Here is an 8,955-nt window from a genome sequence, read left to right on the forward strand (position 1 = left end):
CCTAATGGACCTATAAATCATGGGCTCCAATGATTCGAGATTAACTGGCTAAACTCTTTTAGCCAAAGCTTAATCAACATTTGTTAACTAAAGAGTCATTCCACTAAAGACTCTTAGTTGCACTCCCCTTACTATAGATATATTTATGTCCACCTGATCTAACCATGATAATTAAGTTGATTCTTCACAGGTTATTCATAATCTCGATTGGGTCAAAATACCGTTTTACCCACGAAATTACATCTTGTTCCTTAAGACCCACTGATCCACTATTGAACAATTGGTTTAAGGTCCAACCTATAAACCAGAATCCTTCTCGGGCCAATGAGAAGGTGAGGCCTCTTGTTCAAGACTTGGATTCAATCCTTAGGGGAACAACTTATCTATTATCCCATAAAAGGGTAGGAGTGGATTCCGTCTTGCACCCTATGTCCCTAGCTATGCACTCAGTTTTACCCCTGAAATGGAAGGCTTATTGGATTAGCGATGTTGAGCTGCCCTCACCTATGCAGATCTAAGGATACTACCGAATGAACAGAAGTTCATAGTTAGCTCAGGATTAAGATCAAGTTACCTAGGTCATCATAAATGAAATAGTCAGTTTATAGTTTACTGTGTTATAACTAAAAGTGACTATTTTGTGGTTCCAGTCTTATGCAAACTATTTATATAGGACGCCTCCACTCCCATGTCTCTACATGAACGATTCAGGATTACATCGTTTGTACTAACTACGAAGTAGGCCGCATTCATAGTGTTTATCCAAAATAAGGAGCCCAACCTTATTTATACACTATAGACTATTTGGGCTATTAACTTGAACTTAATCCATGTTTATGTCTCAACATAAAGTCCAAGTGTATTTGACAAACTCAATAAAATAGCCTCGGGACCTAAATTTATTGGTTTTAAGATTATAGCATTCAATAATAAAATTTATTGAATCAAATAACAAAGTACGAGTTTTAGGACACAAATTCCAAAAAACTCTCACTTGGACTAAAACTCTAAGTAAGTTAGAATTTTATAATGAGAGAAAAGTATATATACATGAGTACAATAAACATATATATAAACTAGGGTACAATCCCAATAAGTCTCCCACTTGTCCTAGTTTACAAACCACGTAGACCTAAACCATGTAGGTGGTTCTCAAACACTTTAGCCGTGAGAGCTTTTGTAAACGGATCTGCCATGTTTTGCTCGGAAAGTATTTTTGTTATTGTAACGTCTCCTCTATGTACGATTTTCCTGATAAGATGGTACTTTTGTTCAATGTGCTTTGCACGTTTATGACTTCTAGGTTCTCGTGAATTTGCAACTGCACCACTGTTGTTACAGTATAAGGTGATTGGCAGGTGCATATTTGGTACAACTTCCAAATCTGTTCAAAACTTTTTAAGCCATACTACTTCCTTTGCTGCTTCACAGGCAGCTACATATTCAGCTTCCATAGTGGACTTGGCAATACAAGATTGTTTTTGCTTCTCCATACTACTGCTCCCCCGTTCAGAGTGAAAGCTGATCCTGATGTAGACTTTCTAGCATCTTTATCAGTTTGAAAATTAGAGTCAGTATATGCAGTAGGGATCAGATCCTTAGAACCATACACAAGCATGTAGTCTTTTGTTTTTCTAAGATATTTTAGAATATTCTTAACGGTTGTCCAATGATCACATCCAGGATTGGACTGATATCTACTAACTATCCCCACTGAATAACAAATGTCAGGTCTAGTACATAACATTGCATACATCAGGCTCCCAACAACAGAAGCATAGGGAATGTTACTCATATCCTCAACTTCTTGAGGTGTTTTTGGACATTGTTCTTTTGATAAATGAATTCCATATATGTACGGCTGCAGACTCTTTTTGAAATTTTGCATCTTATATTTTGACAACATTTTGTCTATATAAGATGTTTGAGACATGGCTAGAGTTTTGTTCTTTCGGTTCCAAACTGTTTGGGTACCAAGAACATATTGTGCATTTTCTAAATCTTTCATTTGGAATTGCGTAGCTAGCCATTTTTTAATATCAGTTAGATGACCTACATCTTTCCCAATGAGTAGAATGTCATCTACATACAGAACTAAGAATGCTGCAGTAGATTTGATAATCCTTTTGTAAACACAACGTTCATCAACATTCTGTTCAAAACCATAAGATTATATTGCAGTATAAAATCTTATATTCCAGGATCTAGATGCTTGGTTTAATCCATATATGGATTTTTTAAGCTTACAAACTTTTTGTTTTTGATCCTTTTGAATAAACCCCTCTGGTTGAACCATATAGATACTCTCTTCAAGATTTCCATTCAAAAAGGCTGTCTTGACATCCATCTGCCAAATTTCATAATCATAAAAAGTGGCGATGGATAAGAGTATTCTAATCGACTTTATCATGGCAGCAGGAGAGAAAGTTTCTTCATAATCTATTCCCTCTTTTTGTGTATAACCTTTTGCCACTAGTCGAGTTTTGAAAGTCTGTACTTCACCAGCTTGGTCTTGTTTTCTATTGTAGATCCATTTGTAACCAATAGTTTTACATCATTTAGTTGATCTACTAGAGTCCAGACATAATTGGAATACATAGATTCCATTTCGAGGTTCATGGCTTTGATCCATTGGTCACAATCCACATCATTCATTGCTTGTTTATAGGTCAATGGATCATCTATACCATCATCGGGTATGATGATTTGAGCTTCACTTAAACCCAAATAGCGATCAGGCTATCATACAACCCTCCCACTATGACGAGGCTCTCCCGATTCTTGAGAAGGATGTGTTTGACCAATATTCCTAGTTTTATCAACTATTTTAGTACATGAACTAGGTCTATCTGTAAAATTCTTGGAAATGTCTTCTAATACTAGTTTACTGCGAGTTTGATGATTTCTTATGTGGTCTTCCTTTAAGAACGTAGCATTTTTCGATACAAATACTTTATTTTCTTAAGGGTCATAAAATAATCCATCTTTTGATTCGTTTGGATAACCTACAAATAGGCATAATTTTGAACGATGTTCCAATTTTTAAAGATTTTGTACCAACACGTGTGTTGGACATCCTCAAATCCTAAAGTGACGTAAACTACCTTTATGCCCTTTCTATAGCTCATAAGGTGTTTCAGAAACACTTTTAGAGGGAACGTTTTTCAAAATATAGATAGTTGTTTCTAAAGCATATCGCCAAAAATATTTTGGCAACTGAGCAAAGCTCATCATAGAGCGAACCATGTCTAACAAGGTTTAGTTTCTTTTTTCTGATACACCGTTCTGCTGCGGCGTACTAGGTGCAGAGAGTTGTGATTGGATTTCATGTTCTATCAAATAGTCTTGGAATCGCAAGTCCATATACTCTCCACCTCAATTTGATCGAAATGTCTTTATCGTTTTACCTGATTCATTTTCAACTTCAGCCTTATATTCTTTGAACTTTTCAAAAGAATCAGACTTGTTATGAATTAGGTAAACATGACAATACCTCGAATAATCATCAATAAAACTAATGAAATATTCGTATCCTCCCCGAGTCTTGACATTCATTGGTCCACAAAAGTCTGAATGTACGAGCTCCCAAGGCGTTTTAGCTCTAAGACCTTTTTCAGTAAAAGATCTTTCGGTCAATTTTCCTTTAAGACAAGATTCACAAGGAGGTAAAGAGTTATCTTCTAACTGACTTAGAAGTCCACTCTTAACCAATCTCCCAATCCTATTGAGATTAATGTGACCGAGTCTTAAATGCCATAAGAAGGCAATGGAAGAAACTTTTTGTCTTTTGTTTTGAGTTTCGGCTGTTCTAAACATCTCAGTATTTAAGACAAAATTTGCTCGTGTTGGTCTTAACTTATATAAGTTTTTTTCAAGTATAGCAGAACAAATATGAATACCTTTTTGGAAAATGAACGCTTCATTGATTTCAAAAGATATTATATACATATGTTCTAATAAACAAGAGATAGATATCAAATTCCTCTTCATTTAAGGTGCATACAAGACATTCTTGAGTAAGATATATCTCTCATTAAAAAACAACTTCAAATCTCCCACTACTTTAGCCGAGACCATTTCTCCATTTCCAACTTTGAGAGTGATCTCGCCCTCAGAAAGCCTTTTTCAAGAACTAGTTTTCTGAAATGAGAAACAAATATGATCAATGGCTCTTGAATCTAATATCCAGGTGGAATTTTCATTTTCCACTAAACAAGTTTCAAGAACAAGTAAATCATATTTACCTTGTGCTTATTTCACTGCCTTTTTCTGAGCAAGGTACTTTGGACAGTTTCTCAGCTAGTGCCCATTTTCACCACAATGGTAACATTTACCTTTTTCTGCAGTCTTCTTATCCTTGTTTTGCTTGGGAATCTTCCCCTTTCCCTTCTTCTCAATCTTTCTATTAGATTTTGAGGGTCCAAATTTGGATTTAGAGGACGATCCTCTTTTAAATTTTCTTTTTGTAGTAGCAACATTTGCTTCTACTTCTTTTCCTTTACCTTTGGTAAGATTTTGGAAACGCTGGAGTTCATTTAGAAGGATTGTCAGGTTAAACTCTATCTTATTCAGGGACGCATTCATTTGAAATGGTATGAAGCTCTTCAAAAGAGACTCTAAGATAAAGCTAACTTGATTAGCCTCATCGATGGAACCTCCATTTACTTCAGCAATATTGAAGTGCATCATCATGTCCAGGACATGTTTTCTAACAGAGGTCCCCTCCTTCATACGCTTAGTGTAAATGTATTTGATTGCCTCGTGTCTTAGGGACCACTCTGGTTACCCAAACAGTCCTAAGAATCTATAATTTCTTTAGCCGTGGCTAAGGATTCATGCTTCTTTGCTAAAACATCTGACATGCTAGTAAGGATGTAAGCACGAGCTTTCTCATTTGCTTTTATCCATCGATCATATGGCTCCCGACTAGCTCCATTTGCATTTGAGGCAGTGGTTTGAGGACATTCCTCAGTTAAGACAAATCTTAAACCATCAACTAATAGTATTGTGTTAAGATTTGATTTCCATGTCACATAGCTATCACCGTTAAGTTTTTCGGAAGCTAATAATTGAACTATCGAGCTATTCATTCTGAAAAACAAACATACTTTGTTTAGAAACTATAATCAAAATAAAACCAATCTTTTAGCAAAACTCTTAATAATATACCCTTTTATTATGGTTTGCAACGGATAATTCAAAGGTTCAGAATAACCTCTACCGAGGGGTAGCCAATTACTTGTCCTTTTGAATCAAGACAATCTTGACCAAATGCTAACTCACAAATATCTCATATTTATTTAGCATTTAGTTACCGTTTACTTCGGTCAAGAATATACTAACTATTTTAGTAATTCTTGTAAGTGTGACCCTCCATTTTCGGTGCTCAGAGATGAGAATCATTATGCTCCCGAAAGTGGAAAGACAATATGAAAACTTATTTAAGAGACCCTATCCAAAATATGGCGTCCACGGTGTTCCAAATCCTATAATACAGCCCTCCAAATGGTACGTCACTCAAGGGCAGACAAGCAGGCGCATTATAGGAATCTCACGGTGCGATCCAATGGAAGAGACCGCTGGATGTATTGTCATATATCCCTTACCCACTTACTATGAACTACTTCTCCCATTCACCTTGTTCATAGCTCATACAAACACTCTCCAAGTGGAGTCCGCTCCTATGCACGGCCCAAAGCCTTGCAGGAACCTCACGGTGTGCACTCTTGGGGACGCTAGAGTTAAAAGTACGATACTTTTCTCCAACTGAAATGATCTATATTTTGAGTAAATATTCAGGATTTAATTTAGGCTAACTTAAACAAATCCTAAATCTTGGTAAAACATCCAAGCATAACATTTATACTGGATTTACCCTACAATCTCTAGGTGATAAACCAATTTTATTACCTACATCTCTCACGCATGCTCATAAAATTAGGTTAACTAGGCTCAAGAACCGATTACAATCTCCATGTAGGAGGTGTTCCATAAACCGTCAACTTAAAAACCTCCACTCCTTAATCATCTTATCTGACTTTTTGATAAGATCGAATTAGGTGAGCCTCTTGTAACTTAATTTTACAAGATATCGACCTAAATCTAATTTTGGAAGATATGATATTAACCTAAGTGAGCATGCACCTTATCTTTGTTATAGATTTTAATGTCTAATTTATTTTATAACAATTATAAAACTCTTAGACTAACCTATAACCATTCATCTAGAACAACAACAAATTAATATGGTATTTCAATAATTGATTAATTTTGTTAAATCATATTTAATAAAATTAATACAATTATCTTTTAAATTAATCAAATTAATTTAACCATTAATTAATCATATTAATTAATTTTCATATTAATTTCTCAACATGCATGAATATGTTAAAACTATATGTCATACAATATGCACATATAATTTTAGAAATAACTAAACATACATCAAATACAAGATTAATTAAAACACCCTAAAATAGACTGGTTTTGGCTCTCTAAATTAAGTTAAAACTAAATTATTACTTTAATAATTTGATGGAGTACAATAATCGCTTGAAAACCATTGCACGATCGTTGAGCAGGAAGATCGCATTCACGGGCATAGGCAATTCGCATACCACATGTGATCGTCAAGCAAACCATACACGATCGCTTAACAAACCATATGCGATCGCGGATCAAATCATATGCGGTCGTTGAGCATGTACACGATCGTTTGTAGGTACCAGCGACACGCGTACCATATGCAATCGCTTAGCATGTAAACAATTGTTCAAGCGCTTAGCGTTACACGTACCTTATGCGATCGCTTAGTGGGTATACGATTGCTTCAGCGCTTAGCTTTACGCATACCTTACACAATTGCTTAGCGAATAAGTGATCGTTTAACTAGTAAGCGCAATGTTCACTTGGCCTAAGCGATGCACATACCAATGCGATCGTTGAGAAGGTGAGCGAAAGGCTTGATGCATCTCCTTTTAAGCTTCTTAAACAACATCCTCTTCTTCCCGCATGAATGATTTACAGCCTATTATCAACTCTAATGACTCCAATAAATTACAGACTCTTTGCAAAATTAAATTAAGCCACCAATAGGGCTAATTACAAAGATTAAAGCAAATAAACAATTGAATTTAGAGCAAAAACCAAAACTAATCTATTTTAGTTCAGCCATATGAATTTATCACATAAATTGTAAAAACCCATCATATGCATATGAGTGAAACTAAGCATGCTCTGACACCACATGATGGAAAAACTACAAGAGGACATGCTGCAGCGAAAAAAAAGGATTATGCTTTACTCTATATGCATCTAAACAATTTAGAAGCTAACATGCACATGCTATGCGATGGACCTACATGGAGAACATAAAAAGGTATGCGAAGAACTTACCTTTTATAGTTATGAGTTTCTTCTTTGATCCAAAGCTTTTTCTATGCCTGAAAATCACTAGCAAGGACAACCACCAAGCTAACCTACTATGCTCAGGACCAAGAACGGAGTTGTGAGACTCGGTTTTGTGAAGTGAAATATAGAGAGAGATGGGGCGCGTATCGTTTAGGTGTTTTTCTAGAAGAACATCTCTCTTTCTCATTCTGTAATGAGAAATGTTTTATATGAAATCTTCATACAAATTCCATGCAAATTATTTCATATAAGTTCAATACCTCATTAATCCATTTATTATCAATGGAATTAGTGGCTTCAAATTCACAATTATTTGCCACATTTCTCATTAACTGTTAATTAATAGAATAATTAGTCAAAGGGGCATTTTAGTCATTTGACAAATTAAGTTAAAGTCAAACTTTGACTTTCCATAGTCAAAAGTCAACTTTTTGACTTTTTACTATTTTTCCCATCTTGACTAATACTAACGTCCCGAGTACGAATCCACATTCATTTTTCTAAAATTCAAATCATATTAGAATAATAATCCGGTCAAAATTCAAAGTTAAAAATCAACATGTTGACTTTTGCAACTTTGACCGTTTCAAAACTTTTTCAACTTTTAAATATGAATCTATATTCATATTTATTTAAATCATATTTAAACACAAAGCTTAAAGTTTGTTTCTACCGACTTACATCTTATATATTTGTCGGTTTCTCTCTCTATTCTTAATTCGAACAATTCAAATTGCTTCAACATACTTGTTCTTAGTTGAATCTATATGGGCTTGTAGGGGAACCTAATGGACTTATAGATAATGGGCTCCAACGATCCGAGATTAACTAGCTAAACTCTTTTAGACCAAGCTTAATCAACATTCGTTAAGTAAAGAGTCATTCCAGTAAAGACTCTTAGTTGCACTCCCTTCACTATAGATATATTTATGTCCACCTGGTATAACTATGATGAGTAAGTCGATCCTTCACAGATTGTTCATAATCTCGGCTGGGTTAAAATACCGTTTTACCCTCGAAATTACATCTTGTTCCTTAAGACCCACTAATCAACTATTGAACAATTGGTTTAAGGTCCAACATATAAACCAGAATCCTTCTCGGGCCAATGAGAAGATGGGGCCTCTTGTTCAAGACTTGGATCAATCCTTCAGGGAACAACCTATCTACTATCCCATAAAAAGGGAGGAGTGAATTCTGTCTTGCTCCCTATGTCCCTAGCTATCCACTCAGTTTTACCCGTTAAATGGGAGGCTTATTGGATCAGCGATGTTGAGCTACCCTCACCTATACAGATTTAAGGATACTACCGAATGAACAGAAGTTCATAGTTAGCTCAGGATTAAGATCAAGTTACCTAGGTCATCATAAATGAAATAGTCAGTTTATAGTTTACGATGTTATAACTAAAAAATGACTATTTCGTGGTTCTAGTCTTATGCAAACTATTTACATAGGACGTCCCCACTCCCATGTCTCTACATGAACGATTTAGGATTACATCGTTTGTACTAACTATGAAGTGGGCCGTAGCCATAGTGT

Source organism: Cucumis melo, chromosome 8 (genome assembly GCF_025177605.1).
Source record: "Cucumis melo cultivar AY chromosome 8, USDA_Cmelo_AY_1.0, whole genome shotgun sequence".
NCBI classification, from domain to species: domain Eukaryota; kingdom Viridiplantae; phylum Streptophyta; class Magnoliopsida; order Cucurbitales; family Cucurbitaceae; genus Cucumis; species Cucumis melo.